We start from the raw sequence: 24,777 nt of genomic DNA, 5'->3' as shown, positions 1-24,777 counted from the left end.
TAGAGCGTTTTCTCCTGCAGAGGCTCATGCCTTCCTCTGCTCCTACTACCTGCAAACAAATACTTAGAGATCATAATCGTTACCTTCAAAGTCTTGACGCTCGAAACGCAACTCGGTTCTCAAAAAGCAATTCCCCGGAAGAGATCTCTACATAGAAAATCCTCTCTTCCAATCCTACACACAGAAGAGGTGTGTTCTCGGATTCCTTCTCATAAATCAGCCCCGTCTACGACGTTTATGGGCTGAAAACAGAGAAAAACAGCAACTTGTCGCGATGGAAACACACTCCGTAGGCATTTCTTCGCGAGGGAACTCGCACACTGGGTCTTCGCGACATCTAGTAATCTTGGGGCAGCCATGGGCATCACCGGCAACATCTTCTTTGCGGATGAAATCTGCAACAGCATCTTCTTCTTGCAAAACACTGATCTCCTTCTCTGAGTCAAGGCATGTGATGCTTTTATAGCTCCTAGGCACGGCACGAATAGCTAAGCGCAGACTACTCGCATAGAGATCGCGGACGAGTTTTTTTTCTCTTTTTTGCGTTGTTCTGCCAGAAAAAGAGAGAGAAAAATCGATGGCTTGTTTATACTGCTTCATTTAATCAGATGCTGCCCACTTCTTAAGTGGGCGACCAGTCACCTTTAAAAATGGTCTGAATCTGTCTAAAAACTCAATAAAACCTTATAAGTTAAAAACAATGCTTTCACAGCACTTCCCAGGCGTCCGTGGATGCAATCACATGCACAGTTGCAATGCAGACATAGACTTCCGCGCGGGAAAGCATCTGTTTTTCCGAAAAGCGATTCCGCTTCCTTAGAAAGCATCTGTTTTTCCTCAAAGTTTCCTTTGAACCCATCTTCATTCAAGTGCTTGCTTTTCCTTGTGCACAATTCTAACACAGTTCGGAATTTCCTCCTGACTATGGATGTTCTCTTTTCGATGCACCTGTCACCCACCTTGTGACGCATCAGGAATACCCATCACCTAGTCTTTTCCTACCGAAAATCTCCTTCACGATGCTCTATGTCACCCATCCTATGAAGCATCAGAGATGTCCGTTCCCGGATAATCGGTACTTCTTCTCGATGCTCCCTGTCACCCATCCGATGTGACGCATCAGAAGTACCATTCTTGGTGGCCTTACAAATATTCCTGTTCACAGTGCTCCCGTCATTACTCTGAATGACGTACTATGAATACTCTGTACTCGGATGTCTCCAGTGAGAAAAACCCTCACTTAAAATTCCAATAATTCATTTAGAATTATTTTTCCTGGTGCTCCAAGCGAGAAAACCCTCTCACTTATAAATCCAATAATTCATTTAGAATTATTTTTATGTCAGATAAAGCCAATTTAGCAACAGCTCCCGTCTACATCCCTCTGTCTTACAGAGCATAAAGCCATGAAGAATCCCACATTACTTATGGAGTCCAACAAACATTCGACTTCTTCTGCATCTGCGAATGCGGGGGGTTCTCATGAGCAAACAGAGGAAGAGTACGGCCCACCTCGGCCTACTCAGTTCGAGATTGAAGATATGGAACGTTGAAAACTGGTTGATGAGGCAACGAAGCAGATAATTAAAATTGCAAAGGATCTAAAATTTGCAAAATTTGTCTCAGCAATCCATCGTAGAAGTGCATACTCAGTGGCAGAAAACCACCGAGCCACCAATCAAACCAGCGATCAAGAAGCCTCCTACTCCGAAAATGTTTAGTGAAGAAGAACTCCATGATGCGGTCCAGGGCCAAATCAATCAGCTTCTGGACACGAAGAAGCCGTCGGAAAAGCAACTGAAGCAATGTAACAAGGAAACTAATTTCCCCGGTTACTTGGGTCAAAAATCCACTTTTAAAATCGCAAGAAAGCAGAAGAAGCGTGTACGCTTCGAAGGATTGCCCAGTTCGTCCTTATCTTCTGACAACTCGGACACCTCATCTTCTTCTAACTCGAGTGATGAGGACAAGAAGGGCAAGAAACGACGGAAAGATCACATGTTTTATGCAAAAAGAAAGCATTTTTAAGAAGCCAATCAATATGATTTCCTCGATAAAAAGGGTAAAAAGCGCAAAGAATTCAAAGAGGGAGGACAGACAGTAAAGTTTAAGCACTTTTGAGGGTTTCGAGATGCTCCCAAGGCTTTAGCCTTTGTCCAACAGTTTGACATAGCATTTTCTGGAGGCCGCTATATAGAGCACTCTAAGATCAGACGGGCGGCATCCTTTCTAAAAGGCAATGCATGGACATGGTGGTCCACTCTGTTGTTAAGGAAACAAGCGCCGACAAAGTGGTTGAAATTTAAGAAACTCTTTATTTCTTCATGGCTCACACAAGAATACGAACGAGACGTGATTTCTGACTAGAACCATGTTCGGATGGTCAAGACAGAATCTTTGGATTCTTTGTAAGGTGCAGCGGAATGAATGTTGAACTTTGCTCAAGATGAGTGCTCCGAACTTTGCTCAAGGTTCCTTTTACTTACGGAAGGGAGAGCCTTCCGTTCTTGAATTAGAGAGTGCAATGGACACAAACAAAGTGAATGGACACTGTGCGTGAAGGTGCATGAGACTGAGAGATGGAGAAGAGAATACGACACCAGAGATGTTGTAAAACCCTCCTCCGAAGGCCCCACTCTCTGTGGCGAGAGTAGTCTACTTATGATTGCACAAATCTCTACAATGCTTGGACTTGCCGATGATGAGGACGACGACGGGACGGGCTGAAATCTGAAAACTCTAAGGGTTGAAATCTACAAATCTTTATCTGCTGAATTCTGACTCTATGTCGGGGACGATGTCGATGGCGACAATGCCACTATGACACGCTGAAAACGCAGATGCTGAAATCTGCGTTTTCCGGGCTGAATCTGTAAACCTTGCGGAATCTGACCGTGCGGCGAGGATCTGCTGCGGGAAGGTGAGATCAGCGAGGTTCAGGGGTTCTTCTGCGAGTGGTAAAGGCTGAAACTGAAAACACTGGTGCTTCTTGGTGTTCCCTCGCGGGTGAAACTGCAAAACGCTATGCTGATGCAAAAACGCTAGGGCTGAAAATGGTTCTGCTGCTACCGGTTGTTCTGCAAATGTAAAACGCTAGGCTTCTTGATTGGTCTTGCTACTACCGGGGCTGATCTGCTGTGCACAAAACGCCAGGCTGCCTTTGGATGGAATCGGTAGGTCCTCGCAGATACAAAAACGCTAGCCCTGCTGATGTGGGAGGTCTTGCCGAGAAGGTGCCTGTTGAACTCACTGGTTCCTGCTGCCTCTTCTACCAGAAAGTGCTAGCGCTAGATTTCTATTTATACAAACTTAGTAAATTTGCCCTACCTACTTTTCAACAAAAATCACTTAAAACTAATAAGTGAAAAATGTCAAAAATAGGGAAAACAGGCCTGTGCATTATAAAAATGCTACTGATGGGATCTGACTAGGTCATGCTGTGTGCAACCAGAGGATATGCATCTAATCTAACCGTCTGGACATGCACGATCTGCGAACAGACTCACAAAAGTGCAAGAACACTCCTAAATCTAGACTGACTGAACCCTTGTCGTGCTGTAGCTTGTGCACGGACACATAGGGTTGGATATGTCACGTGACATCCCCTCCTTTTCAAAGTGAGGTACTGGTACCGAACTGTATGGCATTGAGAAAGATCGCCAATAGCATCCGGAATCTTGGAAGGGACTCTTCGCCGGCCCACTCTGATGTGTGGGTCATGCGGTACTTGAACTTCATAAAGGTCTGCAACGCTTGCTTCTCTGGGCCGCGCCAAAAGCAACACAAAGTCTTCTAGGGCTCCTTCGATGCTTCAACTTCGTCTAGAGGCATGCGTCTTCTTTCTTCAAGAATCTCCATGGCTGAAAATTCCTGAAATCACTTCCAACAGAAAAACATGAACATACCTATTCCATGTAAGGTGACTGGAAAAAATCTCGTCTTCCTAAAAGACTGTGCATGCAATGCAGATGAACCAATAGACGGAGTGCCAAATCGTTCACCCCACACACGCAAACAATGAGATTGAATCTTGTCTTGCTTATCTAAATCAATCAACTGTGGCAATTCACAACGGAAATGCCCATGCTTGGTGCTCATACTTTTTTGTGCTCGTTCTACGAATGTGTCATGCCAAGGAAGAGATGAATGTGACTTCCTTACATACATACTTTTCAGCTTTTCATGAACAATCCGCATACATCTGTGCTCATTCATGAGTCAAACGTGCTCAACGTACAATATGTCATGCCTAGGAAAAGGGATCACATAAAGACGCTGACTAAAATACATGAAACGATCACGAATGAAACACTCGAACAATGCAAGCTGACAAATCATTCGAACACATAGTACTTCCTGTGGGGGTTCTTTGGACCTAGGCTCAAGAGCCAAGATCGGTTCTTCGTGTTTGATCGAATCTGCAATGAGGTTAGCTTCACTAGAAAAAGTATCCACTAACGCATCATCCTTGTGAACAATCACATCATCTTCATGCAAATCATCATGCTTGTGAGAAATCACATCTTGATCATGTAAATCATCATGCTTGTCATTGTCATCCAAATCATCATGCTCATCATTATCATTTAAATCATCATGCAAATCCTGTGTATCATGCTTTGGAGAAGAAGAGACTGAGAGAGTCTCCTTCTCTTGAATCCGTTCAATCTTCGCCTGCACATTAGCAATGAGAGATGGAGAATGAACAAATTGCTCTCCACGAATGACAATGGGAGAGTCACTTTTGGCATTGAAAGTGAACGTATTTTCCGCCCAATCAATGAGAGGGTTATACTCACGAAACCATCAAATGCCCAAAATCATATCACATCCTGAGAGAGGAGAGACAAAAAATTTTCTACGGAAAGCAGCTTGTTGAACTGTAAACAACACATCAAGGCACTCTTTCGTGATGAGAGAGTCTATACCGGGAGCGAAGCCAGAGACCTCGAGAGGAGATTTCTGACTAACCTCTAGGCGGACTCTCTCAACAAGAGAGAGACTGATCACATCCTGCATACTGCCTGGGTCAAACAATATGACAAAACGCTGCCCCGTCATATGACCATAACATTTAATGAGAGACTCATCAATGGGAGGGTCAGGAGAAACTTGGGGCACACTTGTGTTGTCATTGATTGCATTGAGAGAAGAAGTGGGTTCTGTGGATTCTTTAGATTCATTCGATACAAGCTTAGGACATGTTCTTTTTATGCGACACTTAATATGACAATGAAAACAACGACCTTCCTTAGAATAAGTGCTTTGCTCTTCCGACGTAATGTTGTTGAGAGAGAAGAGGAGAGCACAGAAATAGAACCCCAAAGTGTGTAGAATACACACATGACATGATGTATATATAGAGGGGACCTGGGTGTCATATATAGAGAAGCCATATATTAAGTAGCTTCACATATAAGCTCAACACGCCCGCTCAAATAAGGGTCCCTAACTGTGGATGAAAAAACCCTTGGGGGATCAAGGGAAAAACCCACAGCTCTATATACCCACCGTTATATTATAAAAATCATTGAATATACAAATGTTCATGAGGAGCTACATCACTCCTTTTACAATGAATGTTTTATGAGGAGTTACATTACTCCTATCCTATCAAATACAATAATGAATACAAAGGTTCAATAAAGAAGTGTAAAGGCTATCGATTAGCTCATAATCAGAAGTGTCTCCGTGAATCTGCTGTGTAGCTTGTCATCACTATCGCATCACCAAACATATCTTCATGTTGTCATCAATATAGCATCACCAAACATGTCTTCATAAATCTTTTATTGTCACCAAGTTTGTCTTCATGAAATCAATTCTTTGATCAATCCTACATAGATCATAGACTCAAAAAACATAATCATGAAAATTATTAGCATCGTTAGTAAAATAATTACATTCACAATGCCATAAGAAATGGTTCACGACGCCACTCTTTTGACGATATATATACGTACGACAACATATGTGGACATAAAGTATGAACATAAAAAGTACAAGATGCATGATACGTGATGCAAATGACATGTGTATATACTACATAAAACGACATTTATCAACGTAGTGATATCAATGAGTATCATCAAAGTATTAACAAAATATCATCATTGTATCAATAAAAATGAATAAATCATCATGGTATCAACGAAAAGCATCATAAAATAATCATTGTATCAACGAAATATCATGGTATCACTGAGAATAACCATGGTATCAACGAAACAACATCATGATATCACCGAGAATAACCATGGTATCAACGAAAAAACATCATGGTATCACCAAGAATAACCATGGTATCAACAAAACAACATCATGATATTACCAAGAATAAATCATTGTATCAACGAAACAACATCATGACATCACCGAGAATAACCATGGTATCAACGAAACAACATCATAGTATCACTAAGAATAACCATGGTATCAACGAAACATCATCATGGTATCAACGAAAATCACCATGGAATCAATGAAATATCATCATGACATCACCGAGAGTAACCATGGTATCAACGAAATATCATCATCATAGTACCAAAAATAAATCATTGTATCAACGAAACAACATCATGGCAACACCGAGAATAACCATGGTATCAATGAAATATCATCATGGTATCAACGAAAATCACCATGACCAAATTACTAACAAAACATCATCATGGTACCACCAAAATCACTATGGTATCAACGAGAAATTATCAATAAAACGACGTAAACTATATCTCTAGAAAAATAATTATACGAGAATCAATGAACGAGTATATCATATAACAAAAGATCATGTACCAACAGTAGCTCGATAGAATTTGGACGATCATCAACGGCTCGACTGAATCGGAACGATATGTAACTGGCTTCTGCAGCAAAGTTACGTCAGTAACAAATATATAATTGATGAAGAAAAAATATAATTGAGAAGTTTTCAATTATGAGGAAAATCAAAAGCAAAAAGTAAAATTTTGCTTTTCAAACATATTCGCAGTCCGAGACGATAACTCAAAATCGGTGCAAAATTTAGAGAAACTTTCTTCTGCAAAGTTGTAGACCACATCGATTCCGATGGCTCAAGCTAATCGTTTCTGTAAAATTGTTCTCAATTAGAAGAAAAATCAAAAAACAAAACACGAAAGTTGCTTTTTAGACATGTACGCAGTCTGCCAACAATAACTCAAAATCAGTGCAGAATTTGAAAAAAAACTTTCTTCTGCAAAGTTATAGACCACATCAGTTTTAGTGCCTTCGCGGGTTGTTTCTGCAAAGTCCGCCAACGATAACTCAAAATCGGTACAGAATTTGAAAAAAAAAATTTCAGCAAAGTTGTAGACCACATCAATTTCGATACCTATAGTGGCTAGCTTCTGCGAAATCGTTTTCAATCGGGAGAAAAATCAAAAACAAAACGCAAAGTTGCTTTTCAGGCATGTACGCAGTCTGGGAACGATAAGTCAAAATTGGTGTAGAATTTAAAAAAACTTTCATCTGCAAAGTTGTAGATCACATCGATTCCGATGCCTTACACAGATAGTTTCTGCAAAATCGTTTTCAATAAAGAGAAAAATCAAAAACATAAAACGAAAGTTGCTTTTCAGGTATGTACGCAGCCCGCAAACGATAACTCAAAATCCATGCAAAATTTGAAAAAACTTTCTTCTGTAAAGTTGTAGATCACATTGATTCCAGTGCCTCGCGCGGATAGTTTCTACAAAATCGTTTCAATTAGCAGAAAAATCAAAAACAAAAAGCGAAAGTTGCTTTTCAGGTATATACGCAGTCCGCGAACAATAACTCAAAATTAGTACAGAATTTGAAAAAACTTTTTTCTACAAAGTTGTAGACCACATTGGTTCCGATGGAACGTGCGAGTAGTTTCTACAAAATCATTTTCAATTAGCAGAGAAATCGAAAACAAAAACGTCCTGCTTTGATACCATGTTGAGAGAGAAGGAGAGAGCACAGAAATAGAACCCCAAAGTGTGTAGAATACAAACATGAGATGATGTATATATAGAGGGGACATGGGTGCCATATATAGAGAAGCCATATATTGAGCAGCTTCACATATAAGCTCAACAGACGTATCCTCCTAAAATTCCTTGTGCTATCTTTTCATCTGGAGTAAGCTTAGGTTTAGCAATTGTGTTAGCCTTACTCTTAGGTTCATTTTGAGTTCTTTTCTGGAAGACTATTGAAAGATTGGTAAGAAGAGTTACCGTTCTTACCATTCTTACCGTGCTGAAGGTTCTACGAAGTCTGAGAGGTACTTGTAGAAGTCTTGTTTCCCTTGGGCTTTCTCTTGTTGTGCTTGATCTCCCGTGCGAGAGCAATCGCTAACGCCTTGTTGAGATCGATTGGATCGAGCACCTCAACATCATACTTGATATACTCGTCTAATCCATAAAGGAATGCCTCTTTGCGCTATTGATCCGACTTGCGTAATTGGTTACCTAGCTGCAATACACGATTTGAGAAAGACATAACTGGCATACCATTTTGCTTGAGAGCGCACCAATCGTCCTTCAATCGTGCAAGATACTGAGGTGGCATAAACCGCGCCTTGAGCTTGTCTTGGAAATCAGCCCAATTGAAGGAAAGGGACGTGAATTCGTCGGCTTCCTCTAGGTGCACGGCTAACTATACCTCTTGCCATGCGTGGTACCAATTGATGGCATCACCGGCAAGGTACATAGATGCCGTCAAAACCTTGCCATTTCCTGTCTTCTTAGTTGTCGCAAAATAAGCATTAAATTGATGCACCAAGAATGAATAACCGTAGCATCCATCTTACCATCATACTTACTGAACTGGATCTTCCCTGTGACTGGGTTGTTGGAGTCTGAGTCACGGCTTGCCCCACTTGAGGAACTACCAACATCTTTGGCCAGTTCGGACTTTGAGGCAAGAACCTATCGAACCAATTCTTAAGTGCGGAGGTCTCTCTGAACCTCACGATCGGCCTCCAAGGCCGTTCATCGTCTTCGGCTTCCTCCTTTCTTTGTGCTTTTCTTTCTTTTCATGCATCACGCTCGCGTTCCAAAGCAATGCGAGTTGCTTCTTGTTGTTCTTCTTTTCTTTCTAGTTGTGTCATCGCAACGCGATTCGTTTCTTGTTGTTGTGCCATCATCTCCAACATCGACTTCACCATTGCCTCCAAAGGATGAGGTACAACTCGTGGCGTAGATGGGGAGGGGGGAGGGTCGAAAAAACCTCCTGGTGGGGAAAATTCTTCGTCGCCTCTCTCATACTCATCACCTCCAAGCGAAGTATTCATTCCGCTTCAAGTGATGACCATACACTGTGATCTTGGGTTCTTAAGTTCACGAGGAACTTGGGTTCTTGTGGGTCTTGGGTTCTTGGGTTCTTGGGTTCTTGAGGGTCTTGAGTTTTTGAGGTTCTTGAGGTTCTTCTTTCGCTTGCAACCTGTGTTCGAGAAGGATCTTCTCTTCACCCGAGTTCTGCTCTTTTCTGCGGGCGCACCCCTTGGCGGCCTTGCGCTCACACCAAGGTTTCTTTTTCCCACGTCACGTCGATTGGCCGGCCGCTAAGTGCACAGTCCGCTTTCGATGAGTGAAAAGAGACACAAGAAGAGGCTAGACAAACCCTTCTTTCTTGGGTTTCCTGTCACTCTTCAAAAACACGATTAGGAATCAACACGCCCAAGCGAACTTGAGTTCGTGCGACCTCAACAAGCAAAAAAATTTATGTGGTTCTTGTGGTTCTTTCCTTGAGTTATACAGAACACTGCCAAAGCTCTGATACCAATGTAAGGTGCAGCAGAATAAATGTTGAACTTTGCTCAAGATGAGTGCTCCAAACTGTGCTCAAGGTTCCGTTTACTCACAGAAGGGAGAGCCTTCCGTTCTTTAATGAGAGTGCAATGGACACAAACAAAGTGAATGGACACTGTGCGTGAAGGTGCATGAGACTCAGAGATAGAGAAGAGAATATGACACCAGAGACGTTGTAAAACCCTCCTCCGAAGGCCCCACTCTCTATGGCGAGAGTGGTCTACTTATGATTGCACAAATCTCTACAATGCTTGGACTTGCCGATGATGTCAACGACGATGAGGACGACGACGAGACGGGCTGAAATCTGCAAATCTTTATCTGCTGAATTCTGACTCTATGTCGGGGACGATGTCGATGGCGACGAAGCAACGACGACGTGCTGAAAACGCAGATGCTGAAATCTGCGTTTTTCGGGCTGAATCTGTAAACTTTGCGAAATCTGACCGTGCGGCAAGGATCTGCTGCGGGAAGGTGAGATCTACGAGGTTCGGGGGTTCTTCTGCGAGTGCTAAAGGCTGAAAAATGAAAACGCTGGTGCTTTTTTTTGTTCCGTCGCGGTGAAACTGCAAAACGCTATGCTCATGCAAAAACGCTAGGGCTGAAAATGGTCCTGTTGCTGCCGGTTGTCCTGCAAATGCAAAACGCTAGGCTTCTTGATTGGTCTTGCTGCTGCCGGGGCTGATCTGCTGTGCACAAACCACCAGGCTGCCTGTGGATGGAATCACTAGGTCCTTGTAGATGCAAAAACACTAGCCCTGCTGATGTGGGAGGTCTTGCCGAGAAGCTGCCTGTTGAACTCACTGGTTATTGATGCCTCTTCTGCCAGAAAGTGCTAGCACTAGGTTTCTATTTATATAAATTTGGCTTACCTACTTTCTAACAAAAGTTAGTTAAAAATAATAAGTGAAAAATGTCAAAAATAGGGAAAATAGGCCTATGCACTGTAAAAATGCTACTGATGGGATCTGACTGGAGTCTGATGGTCATGCTGTGTGAAACCAGAGGATATGCATCTAATCTAAGTGTTTGGACATGCACGGTCTGCGAACAAACTCACAAAAGTGCCAGAACACTCCTAAATCTGGACTGACTGGACTGACTGGACCCTTGTCGTACTGTAGCTTGTCCATGGACACATAGGGTTGGATGTGTCACGTGACATTCTTACTGTGAAAGATTTTGGAAAATTTTTCTACCTGTTTCATCTTTTAAGAAGATCAATTTTTAAGAAGCAGATTGAACGATTTTGTTGTGGGCTTCTCAAAGAAATTCGAGACTACTGTCTCGAAAAGAAGTCTGAGTCTATACAACAAATGATGGGACACGCGACGTGGGGATTTGCTATACATTTGGGTAAATTGACTTACCCATCAGATGAACGTTCAACAAGTCATAGCAAAAACAATCGACGAAGAGATAGACGACCTTCTCTCACAGAAGATCAAAGAGATGAATATTTCAAAGCACGAAAGTGTTTTGAATGTAGAGAACAAGGACATATCGCTACACGGTGCCCCAAAAGGGCACAAGAATTAGGATGACTGGCAGATTGAAAGAACACCAGGACAAGGCAATACTCGTTCCAAAACAGATTTTTGAATTAGCATTATGAATTTATGAAACAGCACTTTTTGGAAGATGATTTTACATTTTGAATAAAACTAATGTTTTATGAAAGAATCTGTTAATTTTGGAAAAAGAGCAAAATTAAGAATGGGATGGAGCAGTGACAGCTCCTGAATGAACCTGATAACGAATCATGAACCACAACTGATTCAATGGAATGAATGACTGGACCACTCTGTTCAGTATGAACTTAGTGATAGATTGGGATCCCCAAAAACGCTTCTCGCGCATGACAGTGCTTGAGGCGACAAATTCTCGCGCACAACACTGCTTGAGGCAACGGATTCTCGCACATGAGAGTGCTTGAGGCGAATGACTACTTGCACACGACAGTGCTTGAGTCGAAAAATCTCCATGGACATGATCGCAATATAGGATTCGTCAACCCGAAATCAATGAGGTCCAGAATGGATCTAGATGTGGTTACTAAATACGTTGCTGGCAGTCATGGTCTGAGATTTGGAATGAATGTTTCTGTGATTGATTGTCATGTGATGTCCTGTGATGTCATGTACAGTGATGTGACTGTCGTCTTTGTACATGTGCTAGATGTGTCGTGTCTAGTGCGTCGGTACTAACAGTCAATGTCTACTAAGACAGTTTATGGCCTCTGTCTGTTTTTGCAGGCGTAATGGAGGGCGATTACAATTCTTTCAAGAGGAGGGTATGTCACAAACTGGTGATGTGGCAAAGCCACCCAGACAAATATACACGCAAATGTGCTGACGTGGACAAACAGTACGGACTATCCGCAAACTACGCTGACAGATGATGATGTGGCAGACTGTACAGCAGCACCGTAAATTGCGTTGACAGGTGACGTGGCAGACTGTACGGCAACACTGTAAATTGCATTGACAGGGTGATGTGGCAGCAGTACAGATTTTTGTAAATTGTACTGACTGCTTTTTGGGCAGTTTTAAAGTCAGAAGCTTTTGGAACTTTTGCTTTTGAGTTTGACTTGATTTTGGGGCTCTACTTTTGGCATCCCTTGTAAGAATAAAAGGGCCTCACTCTTGAGAGCATCTCGACGCAGAGTCTGAAAGCGAAGGACCCTACGGGAGTTATACTTTTCTCAAAGATTAATATAAAAGAAATACAAAAAGGGGTGTCAGTTTTTGGGGCCAGTCTCTCTGGGCACGGAACTACGTCGGGCCATGTCGACTAAATTGAACTGTAAATTTAAAATTGTGAAGTATTTTAAGTGAATCTCTCTCATGTCGCAACAGAATCTAGACTTGGGGTGCCCAAGTTTGTTACACAGGTTCTGGTGCATGCTTTTGAGTGCAAATGATGTTGGGGTTGAATGCTTCACTCTCAGAAGAAGAGCAAATCAACAGATTTTCCAAGTTATCTGGGCTGGAAATCACCTTTCGAGGTGGCTCAAAGATCCAAGAAGCGTGTTTGTTTCATGATGACCTAAACTTTCTGCCTTCAAAGAGTTCTGCCGGTTTGTCTTACTCTAGTTCCAGTGAGGATGAGAAGAAGCAGAAGAAGTGAAGAAAAAAGAAGAAAAGCAGATCCTTGAAAAAGTCTAGCAAGCACGGGAAGCAATCTAGCACTTCAGAGGAGTAGATCTCGTCCTCTTCTGATAGTTTTTTTAAAAAAAAGATAAAGGGGGCCAAGGATGGGGGTCAAGCAGTCAAGTTTGACTCGTTTTCAGGCTATTAGGACACCCATTGAGCCCTTGAATTCATATGGCAGTGTGACATCGCCTTCTCCGGAGGTCGTTTCTCGGAACGCTCCATATTACGAAGGGCAACATCTTACTTGTGAAAGGAAACACACAAACAATGGTGGTCTACTTTGTTGTTGCACAGAGAAGAACCTAAGAAGTGGATAAAATTCAAGAAAATTTTCACTTATGCATGGTTAACAGAAGAATATAAAGAAGATGTCATCCAGCTTGGCATCATTTGAGAATGAAGAAAGAAGACAATTTGGATGACTCTTGCCAGAGGTGTTGGGATACCTTTTTGCCATTGTCCTCGTATCAGAGAATCACTTTGAAGGACCAGATTGAGCGATTTTACTGTGAATTCTAAAAAGAGATTGCTTTGTCTGCAGAAAAAGATGGTATTGTCTGCAAAAAAAGTCTTACTCCATTCAGAGACTTATGGGACATGCCAAGCAAAGTTTTTTTATGCATGCCAGCTCCCCTACGGACAAGCCAGAGTCCACCTCAACGGGGTAAAAGTCTTCCAAAAAAGAGAGAGAACCAAGGGAACCAGCTAATAATACATCAGAGACTTCCAAAGAAGGAAATCGGTTGATAATTCATCAAAGAGTTCCTAAGAAGCAAGGGAATCAACTGATAGTTCATCAGAGAATTCCGAAGATTTAGATTGAGGTGTTGATGGATAGGTAGGCTAGCGGGGCTACCAATAGATCACACGGTACAAGAAAAGAACAAGAAAGGTAAGCTAGGTCCACCGATAATTTTGTAATGTGCGGCGAAAGTGAATGATGGTGTATGGCTCAAGATGAATGATCAATCTCAAGGTTCCTTTTACTTAACGGAAGGGAGAGCCTTCCGCGCTTCGTGAGAGAATGTGCAATGGCCAAAACAACAGAGTGAAATGCAATTGAGAGTGCAAAGTGCATGAGAGTGCTAGAGAGAGAAGAGACGACACCAGATGGGGTCCCAAACCGCCCTCCAAGGGGCCCCCTCTTTTACAAACTTGGACACCCCAAGTCTGAAATCTGTCGCGACACGAGAGAAAATTTCCTTAAAAACACTTCACAAGATTCAATCACAGTTCAATTGAGTCGACACGGTCGAACGTAGTTCCGAGCCAAGAGAGATTGGCCCTAGAGACTGGCACCCCTTTTGGTATTTTTCTTTGTATTAACAATTGAGCAAAGTACAATTGCCCTGGCTCTCGTCTGCTCACCGGCTCGTCAGCTCTGAATAAGCTAGAGGGAAAGCCTAGGGTCTTATTTAAAGGCCCTTGGCCTTGGAGAAGCAGTTTACATGAAAAGCTTGGGCCCAAAAGCATCATGTGCCAAAAGCTATTGCCTAAAGCAGTCAACACAATTTACGGAGTTCCATACATTTGCCACATCAGCACCGCATATCGCGGACGTCCGTACAGATAGCCACGTCAACAATCCGTACGCCCTTTTTTTAATGCCTAATGTCCGTCACAAATTGATGACGTGGCAGTTCTGTTCGGACACACACGGACAAACTGTTGATGTGGCAGACAGATTGTATGCACGCTGACGAGGCAGGCCGTACGGATCCCGTAAATCGCGATGACATGCTGACGTGGCATAACGTACGGATTCGCTTTTTGCGCTAACATGCTAACGTGGCCTGCTGTACGGAATTCCGCTTTTTGCACTGGCTGTTTTTATTGGCATATTTTAAGCCTGTTGCTCTTGGGACAGTTGTTTTTAAGTTTCACTGCTATTGGGGGCTCTGCTTTTAGCATCCCTTTGTAAGAACAAAAAGGGCCCAAGGGCCTCACTTCTCAGGGCATCTGGACGCAAAGTCTGAGAGCTGAGGACCCACGGGAGTTGTACTTCGCTCAAAGATTAATACAGAAAGAAATACCGAAAGGGGCCTCAGTCTTTGGGGCCAATCTCTCTTGGCGCCGGGCTGTGTCGACTCAATATTTTGTGAAGTGTTTTAAGTGAATCTCTCTTGTGTCGCGACAGAACCTAGACTTGGGGTGTCCAAGTTTGTTATAGTGGTATCAGAGCACAGCCGATTTCTCTTCTACCGAGAAATCCGATCCTTCTTCTCGCGGCACCTATGGATTCCGAAAAGAATCACATGACTCCATCTGCCACCCCTACAGTGGGAGGCAGTACGGGAAATTTCAAGCGAATTAGCGGAGAATGAGTACGGACCACCTTGGCCCTCGCCATATGAACTCATGGAGATCCAACGTCAATAGCAGGTTGACGAGTGCGCAAAGCACATACTTCAGTTTGCCAAGGATCCCCAGTATGCAAAATTTTTGACCCAGCACTCAGTGGCAGAAAGCCATGGAGACACCAATCAAACCGGCAATCAAGAAATCTCCTACTCCAAAGATGTTCACTGAAGAAGAACTCCATGATGTTGTTGAGACCCGAATCAATCAGCTTCTAGACACGAAGAAGCCATCCAAGAAGCCAAGGGGCAATTGAAGAAACGCAACAAGGGGACTGACTACCCCGGTTACTTGGGCCATCAATCTTCTTTTGCAACTGCACGAAAACAGAAGAAGCATGTGCGTTTTGAAGGACTACCCAGTTCTTCTTCCTCTTCTTCCGATAGTTCTTCTAGCTCTTCCTCTTCCGACTCAAGCGAGGAGGACAGAAAGAGCAAGAAGCGAAGCAAGAAACAAAGTTTTGGAAAGAACAAGAAAAAGGCAAAGAAGATCAAATTCCGACCAATTTATGACAGTTCTACGGAGGAGTCATCCTCTAACAGTTCGGAATTCGACAATCACAAGTTTTATGCGAAGAAAAAACATTCTTACAGAGCCAACCCGTGGTCCAGTCTTCTTCTAAGGAAAGAAGCCCTGACCAACTGGTTGAAGTTCAAACGGATCTTCATTTCTTCTTGGTTGACCCAGGAGTACGAACGAGATGTGAGAACCGCTTGGAATCATTTTTGGATGACCAAGGGTGACAATTTGGACGCATAATGTGAAAAGTTTTGGGATTCTTTTCTATCGACCTCTTTGTTTAAGAAGGTCACTTTCAAAGAACAGATTGAGCGGTTTTGTTGTGGACTCCCTACAGAGATCCCAGATTACTGCCTTGAACAAAAGTCCGAGTCCATACAACAACTAATGGCACATGCTAAGCAGGGATTCTCGATACATTCGGGTAACTGACCTACCCCATTGATGAAGTTTTGACTCAGAGGACCAAACAGACCTCGACAAATGACAATAGAAAGAAGAAGAACTCCCAGAAAAAGAAGGATGCAAGACCCCGTTTGATAGCGGAACAGAGAGGCGACTATCTCAAAGAGGGGAAGTGTTTTAGTAGAGGGGAACAAGGACATATCTCCGCAAAGTGCCCCAAAAAGGCACAACGAGGAGGAGCTGAAGAAAGGCCTGAGAGTTCTAGAGCAACGGAAGAACGTGGCACAAAAGGCAAGATGAAAGCAGGACTAGTATCGGATTGCATGGGAACTAACACAAGTCAGATGGATGAAAGTACGGAAATTTGCCGCGCATGGGGCAAAGTAAAAGATCAAGAAGCCCTCATTTCATTTGATGGAGGAGCCAAGGCCAACTTCATTTAACCTGAATTGGCGGCTCGATTCGAGATTACGCCCGACAGGATGGGGCCACCGGCAAGGCACTTCTAGTGGTGCCCAGACGAAATGTAGCCATTACAACTGTCACTGGCAAACTTCGTTTGCATTGTCCAGGGGTATTTAGGGCACGAGGACTTTTACATCATGCCTTTGGAAGGGTGTGACGTCCTCCTAGGAATCCCTTGGTACCACAAGAACGCCGCGGTCGACTATCGGGCCAAGAAACCGACTTTGACCAATGAGAAGGGCAAGAAAATTGTACTTGATGTAAAATTGAAGTGGGACTCCGTCCCTATTGTATCGGCTTTGGACATTTCAAAATTAATGAAATCCAATCTTTTTCGTTACTCGATGTTTTTGAAAGAATTGAATGATAAACAACGTACGAACATGTTTGAATTAGACAAAGAACGACAAGAATTTATGCACATACATGCTGACTGTTTCTCAGAAGGCCTTCCAAGCGAGTTACCTCCATCTCTTCCTGAGGACCACACTATTGATCTGATCCCTAAAACCACATCACCAAACTGGCCATCTTACCGTGTTAGCCGAGCCCAGAATGAAGAAATCAAGAACCAAGTGAAAGACCTACTTGAAAAGGGTCTCATCCAGCCTAGTACTTCACCTTACTATTCTCCGGTTTTACTAGTACTAAAGAAAGATGGATCTTGGAGAATGTGCATTGACTATAGAGCTCTCAATAAAATCACCATCAAGAACAGATTCCCGATTCCAAGGGTTGATGATATTCTCGACAGACTTCAGGGATTCTCTTGTTTTAGCAGGATTGATTTGAAAAGCTAATATCATCGGATCAGAATGGCTCCGGGAGATGTCTACAAGACAGCCTTTCGGACAAGCTTTGGTTTGTACGTGATGCTCTTTGGACTTACAAATGCTCCAGCAACTTTCAACCGAATGATAAATAGGATTTTTTGAGAGCATCGATCTTTTGTGGGCACTTTCTTTGATGACATTATAGTTTTCTCCAAGAATGAAGTGGAGCACCGACACCATCTGCTAGAAGTCTTTCAAGCATTACGCGATCATAGATTGGTTATTAATTCCAAAAAGAGCGAGTTTTTCTTGCCGGAGATACATTTCTTAGGATACATCGTCTCAGCAGTAGGAGTACAGATGAACCTGGCCAAAATTGAGACTATCCGCAATTGGCCTGACTTGAAGAATGTTCATAAAGTTCGCAGCTTTTTGGACTTGTGCTCTTAATACCGGTAGTTCATTCGAAAGTTTGCAGAGATAGCATCGCCTTTGCACTTATTGACTCCGAAAGAAGTCCCTTTTTCTTGAGGACCGACAGAGGTGACTGCTTTTCAGACACTAGGAAAAATTGACTACTAGACCAATGTTGGCTTTGCAAGATTTGCAAAAGCCGTTCGAAGTTTACTGTGACGCTTGTGGTCGTAGTCTGGGAGCGGTCTTGATGCAAGATGGCCATGTGATTGCTTATGAAAGCATAATGTTTTCAAGGCCAGGATTGGTAGCCCAAAGTTATGAGAAAGAGCTATTTCTAGTGATCCATGCTCTTACACAGTGGCGACATTATCTACTCAGAGCCGATTTCACAGTTTTTACAGATCATCAGAGTCTCCGCTACTTCTTGTCATGGAAGCAGCTTTTGGAAAAGCACATGCGGTGGGCTAACATCTTGTCACAGCTTCACTACCAGATTGTTTATATTCAGGGACATAAAAATTTAGTGGCAGATGCATTGTCTCGGAAGCCCCTTTTCTTGGCTATTTCCACAATCCATCATAGAAGCTTCGAGGATATGGTTCACCAATACGCCACAGAACCGGACTTTACCGATGTTTTTTACTCCAATACAAAATGGGGAGACAGTTCCAGGATATTCCATACGGGATAGCTACTTGATGAAGAAAACGATGTTGTGTCTCACACGGTCTGAGGGAAAACGTCTTGATAGAGTGCCACTATCCACCGTTTACATGTCACCACGGCATCGATACCACCTTGAATGGGGTAGAGAGATATTTCTTTTGGCCGAGACTCAAGAAGGATGTGGACGACTTTGTTCGCAATTGTTTTATACAGTCCTGGGGGTTTTATGCCCGTTTGCCAAGGCAAGACCCTTCTGATCAGGTACCAAATTAGCTAATTGCTAATCCCTTACAGGTAGGCATAGTTCCATCACGAAGGAATGCGAAAACGGAGAGTTTTTTTGCGTGAAAACTCGTCCAATTTGAAATGGAACTGTCCCATTGCATGTGGAAGCTTCTCAAACACGCGTAGACGTGTTTGCTCCGCCTAAAATGATGCAAAACAGAAAATTACAGCCAGCTGTGTTTTTCTGCAGATTTAGAATTTTGCACCTAAACTGCAAGGTAATGGTAGGGGAGACTCGAGAAAGCCTTGGGTGCATGTACGGGACAATTTAGAGAGATTTTCCGCAAGGAGTCTCGTCTAATTTAAGGGGCAAGTGACCCTACACGTGCGAGAGCTCGAGGGCTGCCCATAGGAGTGATCGGCACACAAATCGGAGCGCAAAACAAAGAATTAAGCTTGCTGTAAGTTTTTGCATGTTTAGAGTTTTGGCCAGTTTTGATGCCTACAAGTCCAGGAGCTTCGGGGAAGCTAGGGAATCACCGAGCTGGTGTTTTGGCGCAAATTGGAAGCCAAAAATAGAGATTTCAACATGTTGTAATTTCCTGCCAGGTTTTAAAAAGTGTTCTAGAGTGCGTGGAAAGTCAATGTTTAGTTGGGATTTTGTCTGTGGAGACTTCTACTGTGGTTATGCTACCGAAATTGGGTTAGAGTAGGGGAATTTTAGCCCCATAAAAAGTGGGACGGCTTGTAAAAGCTTACAAGTTTTTCTCAAGTGTAACAAGAATAAAGAAATACCGAAAGGGACGCTCGTCTTTGGGGCCAACAGGGTGTCACTGTCTGCTTGGAAGCACTCTAGCTGCCAAGCCATTGTTTTGTTTGAAGTGTAATTTCCGGTCACACATTTACTCGTGAAGTTCCTTTGTGTCGTAAAGTTTAAAAGAGTAAATAATTGGGTGAAATCTAAAGTCTACCACCCTACGGGCCGGTTTCATGGTTCCGTTGCTGGGACAAAATCACTTTTTCCCTAAGAAGTGAGCCTTGGTTGGTTTGAGCGAAGAAACAGAGCACAGGAACTTGGAATTACACTATGGCTAACATGACGAATGACACCAGGGAAGAGGGTTCCTCTTCGTAGTACAGAGAGGTTGTACCTCTAGTGTTCGAGGTTGGCAAGAGTTCACGGCCACCAAAACTGTCTGTACCTTTTGTTGATATGAATGCTCCACCAGGTCAAGGGTTTATAATTGGGCAACTTGAAGACGATGCGTTCAGGACACGGTTGGTTGCTGTTGTGCATGTGTTTTCTCGGTCAGTGCAGAATCCTAGTTTTATGGAATTTCTGCAAGCGCAACCAGTGTCACAGCAGACAAGGAAACTTTCTCATGCAAGAGAGCCCGTTGAGGCTCAAGCCCAGGTCCCTTATGCGTCCCAGCAGGGCAAGGAGCACTCGCATGTTGTGGAGTTAGTTGGGACTCCAAGGCAAATTCCTTTTGTCCATGAACAGGTGGTTAGGACGCCAGTTCTGTAGACTTTACTAGTTCAGCCAGCCACCTTTCGGAGTCCAAATGTTGGTTTAACTGGACAAGGAACCAATTTTCAGGCTATGCAACAGGCTTTTCCATCACCCACGATACATCTTGGGTATTTCGAGGGTGGATCTGTATTTCAAAGCATGGCTGGTTATGAGCCTGGAAACCAACAATATATGCCGGAAATAGTCTTTGGGGGTATGCAAGGCATGATGCCAAACCCCTTGTATGGTAACATTGGCATGCAGCAAGGGTTTCAATGCAATAGAAGTGTACATTGTTTGCCAAAAGTATGAAGGTCTCATTAAGTCATTTGTACACATGTTTGACAGTTTTTCTTGCTGATACATGCGATGATAAAAGGGTGCTTACCACACTAAATCATCTATGGCATGTACAGTCAGCAATTGTATTGCATTGGTTCCTTTCCCTTGTTTTTTATTTAATTTGAACCCTCTTGTTAAAATCACAAATGCTCGGACATTGCATGGCCAGTGTGAAACGGCCGTTGGTCGAGAGTCTCACCTGCAGTCAGGAAGGGCAAGTTGCTACGAGATGGTCGGGCCAGTCGCCACTGAAATCCGAGCAATAAAAGGTTGGCTAGGCTCAGTTCAAAGTCATTTAGGCCCCTCATTAAGACTTTATAAGTTGGTGGGTACTAGGAAATCAAACCAAAAGGAGTCAAATGGACACTTGGCAATAGGGAAGCTGCATGCAGGCCAACACACCTTCCAGAGGCCTTATCCAAGAGGGGGCGCCCAACTTTGAGTTGGGGGCTGATTTTTGGACTACACAATGGTGCTACACAGTGTGTGTGAATAGTGGGTGTAGATGCTCACAGCTTTAATGGAAAGCTTGCCTTCTCCCTGCTCTATGTAAGATGATTTGCTCTCGTGCATCTCTCTCACCCCTTTGCACATATGGTAATGCCCCAAGGCAAGAGCCTTATGATTAGGTACCGGATTGGCTAATTGCTAATCCCCTACAGGTACGCATAGTTCCATCGCGAAGGAATGCCAAAACGGAGAGTTTTCTCGCGTGAAAACTCGTCCAATTCGAAAGGGAATTGTCCCATTGCGTGCGGGAGCCTCTTGCTTGCGGGAGCCTCTGAGACTCCGCCCAAAATGATGCGAAACAGAAAATTACAGCATGCTGTGTTTTTCTGCAGCTTTAGGGTTTCGCACCTAAACTGCAAGGTAATGCCAGGGACGCCTCAGGTAAGCCTTCGGTGCTTGTACAAGACAATTTAGAGAGATTTCCCACAAGGAATCTCGTCTAACTCAAGGGGCAAGTGACCCTACAGGTGCGAGAGCTCGAGGGCTACCCACAAGAGTGATCCGCACGCGAATAGGAACGCAAAACGCAGAATTACAATGCTGTAATTTGTTGCAGATTTAGCGTTTTGGCAAATTTTGATGCCTACAGGTCCCAAGAGCTTCGGGGAAGCTAGGGAATCACGGAACTGGTGTTTTGGCGCAAATTGAAGCCAAAAACAGAGATTCCAGCGTGCTGCAATTTCTCACCAGGTTTTGTAAAGTGCGTGGAAAGTCATTGTTTACTTGGGATTTTGTCCGTGGAGACTTCTACTGTGGTTATGCTATCAAAATCGGGTTAGAGTAGGGGAATCTCAGCCCGATAAAAGTGGGACAGCTTGTAGAAGTTTACGGGTTTTTCTCAAGTGTAACAAGAATAAAGAAATACTGAAAGGCGCAGCGATCTTTGGGGCCAACAGGGTGTCATTGTCTGCTTGGAAGCACTCTAGCTGCCAAGCCATTGTTTTTTTTGAAGTGTAATTTCCAGTCATAGGTTTATTCGTGAAAATCCTTTGTGTCGTAAAGTTTAAAATAGTAAAGAATCGAGTGAAAGCTAAAGTCTACCGCCCTACGGGCCTGTTTCACCAAGAAATCTCAAGCAACCCTTTCATTAAAGATAATCCTATGCAATAGTGGAGTTCTTTATCCACCACAAAGCAAACTTTCAAGAATATTATTGCTCAAAGCTACCTAACCTCCTTATTTGAAGTACAAATTCTAGCAAAATGGGGCAACTTGAAAATACTAGGCATTGAGACTGTGGAAGATTATAATAAGAAATTTTGGATATTTATGTTCATGTCTCCTTTAAGACTTTAACCTTGGAGGATGACTGTGAGCGCTACACTATTGGACTCGCTTCTCTACTTCAAGAAGATTGTCTGTCCAAGTGTGAAGTGCAGCGGAAGTGTTTAAGGATTTAGTTCGGATCTAGTACTCCGCACAAACACAAGGGACACTTTACTTCACTTGAAAGACTGAACTAAATTGAAAGATTCCTGCGAGAGCCAACTACTCGTATGGCCTCCCATCAAGCGCCACTGTGGAGAAGGTGCGGAGAGGTGGTAGCATATGTCAATCTAGCATGCATCCCCAGAGAGTAGTCAGTCTCAACCGTGAACAGCATGGTGTCAAAACGAACTAATAAGAGAGTGCTCTGAGCAAAGAGGCCTTCCCAGCCACAATGTGGAGGCATCTGAACCGTGCCTTGCATGACTGCGTCCCAGTCTGAAGGAATGGCGCAGTCAATCTCAAGCAGTCTGTTTGTTACCCCGCGACCAATGTCATAATGTTCTGCCACAAAATCTGCATCCAGCATACGTGTCTCATGAAACAACCGCATAGAGGCAGCAGGGCCAGTGTCCCAAGCAGCCCAATCAATGTGAGTCCTCTCTCCAAGCTGACGGGGTGGATTAACTGAAGAATCAAGAACTGCATCATTCCAAATGAGAGGTTGGCATTCAATCTCTTCACAGCATAAGGGAGGTGAGCGTATGATAGCTCGCAGCATGGATACCCAAATCTGAAGGAGTGAGCGGATGAAGGGTGAGAGAGTGCTCGTGCACAAGGGGGCATCCGTAAAGGAAAAAAGATACCCTGTTTGCCAAGTATGGCCATCTCTAGTGCCGAGGCGTGGAATCGCTGTGGAAAGAGCGGCCTAAAGAAGCATCTTCCAAGGTTCTTAGCCGGGAAAGAGACCCCGAACAATAAGCTTGGTAAGAAAGGCGCGGCTCTGTAATTCTGGATCAATAATGCCAAGGCCGCCTGCTGACCTAGGACGAATAATCGTGGACCAGCGAACTCGAGCACGAGTATCAGTAGTCCCATCAGTGCCACTCCATAAAAAGTTCCGCACGAGTCTGCGTAGCTGAGCTATCACACCAAAATGTAGCATCCAACAGGAGGCCGTATACCATACTGTAGCCAGAATGACCTAGTTGACGACCAATGCACGGCCAGCCAACGACAGATGACGTGAAGACCAATGACATAGCTTCCTGCGAATGTGCGTGATAGAGACTACTCTTGCCGAATGGTAGTCACTGGCCGCCCCGGCCAGTGCCTACGTTGTCACACGATGGGACACTTGGCACGCGATTGCCCCAATTAGCCACGCCATCAGCGACAACAACAGCCGGCTCGTGGCACCCAGGCTCAGCCACGTGGTCAACGTCCACAGCCGGTTCCTACTACTGCTACTAGAGCACCTCAACAACCTACGGGTGCTCCCTCTGCTTCAGTTCCTACTGAGACTGCATGGCAGACAGTTGGTCGTAACCATTCCTTCCGTCCTCGTCAGCAACCCACACCGCATGCAGCCCCCAGTGTTAACTCTCTTGCCCCCTCTCAAGTTTCCGCCACTCCCTTACCCCTTGCTTCTCCTCGCCATTCTTCTTCTTCAGCCCAGGATCACTTACCTCTGCTACCACCTCCTCCTTCACTTGCCATTCCCCTGCCCGTTCCGACCCCTCTTCCCGAGGTCCCTATTCCCATGCAGATGGATCATTCACCGCTACTACCTCTCCCTTTTCCTCCTCTCCCTCTCGGCCTTACTCCCCCCCCTCCTTCTTCTGGTCCACCCCCTCCCTCAGCCACTCATACTTACGTCCCACGCAGTTTTCTCAGCTCTTGCCCTCTTTCCTGGGGAACTCATCGGGCTGAAATGTGCGGTGACTCAGAAGGACCATTGCAGGTGCAGCTCTACCTTATGCATCACAAGCCAGGTTGTGTTCCCTCTTTAATAGGCAGTCGCTCTCAGCCTACCCATTCCTTTTTCCTTCCATTCCATGCAGCTCAGGAATGGTCCGAGGATCAGGTACTGCATTTTGTGCATGCACAAACTATGGCTCAGCTTCATTTATGGTTGTCTACTTTTGCTCCGGATGTATTGTCTCCACACTTCCCTTCATGTATTGGTGCTATGGAATGGAGTGATGTATATGCTTGCTATTCATTGCCTATGATCATTCATGTATCCTCAGATGTGGTGCTTCCTATGTCTGCGCATTTGGAGTGTCAAAGCTGCAGCATCAGTAATGCAATGTAAACAAGCTGAGGTCCGCAGTTGGTGCAATGAGACACCATATTTTAGAGAGGGCTTGCGAGTTGCTTTCCTCCCGCCTCCCGCCTGAATGCGAGGTGGACCAAATGAG

At 43.9% G+C, this 24,777-nt stretch overlaps 1 protein-coding gene across 4 annotated transcripts in view; it reads right to left on the bottom strand.

The window, feature by feature from the left end:
* The window catches only part of LOC147423695 (primase-helicase Twinkle, chloroplastic/mitochondrial-like), a 130,612-nt gene that overhangs the window by 48,079 nt on the left and 57,756 nt on the right, over nucleotides 1–24,777 (bottom strand). Inside the window, exon 3 of one of the 4 annotated variants that reach the window (XM_086501603.1) lies at nucleotides 6,802–6,872. The exons of the other annotated variants lie outside the window; for them this stretch is intronic. The gene's annotated coding sequence lies outside the window, so the exon portion shown is untranslated. The remainder of the gene's footprint in view (nucleotides 1–6,801; nucleotides 6,873–24,777) is intronic. 4 annotated transcript variants of the gene reach the window in all.

Source organism: Adiantum capillus-veneris, chromosome 26 (genome assembly GCF_014529385.1).
Source record: "Adiantum capillus-veneris isolate H3 chromosome 26, ASM1452938v2, whole genome shotgun sequence".
Lineage (NCBI taxonomy): Eukaryota > Viridiplantae > Streptophyta > Polypodiopsida > Polypodiales > Pteridaceae > Adiantum > Adiantum capillus-veneris.
This window is presented reverse-complemented; position numbering and strand designations above follow the sequence as displayed.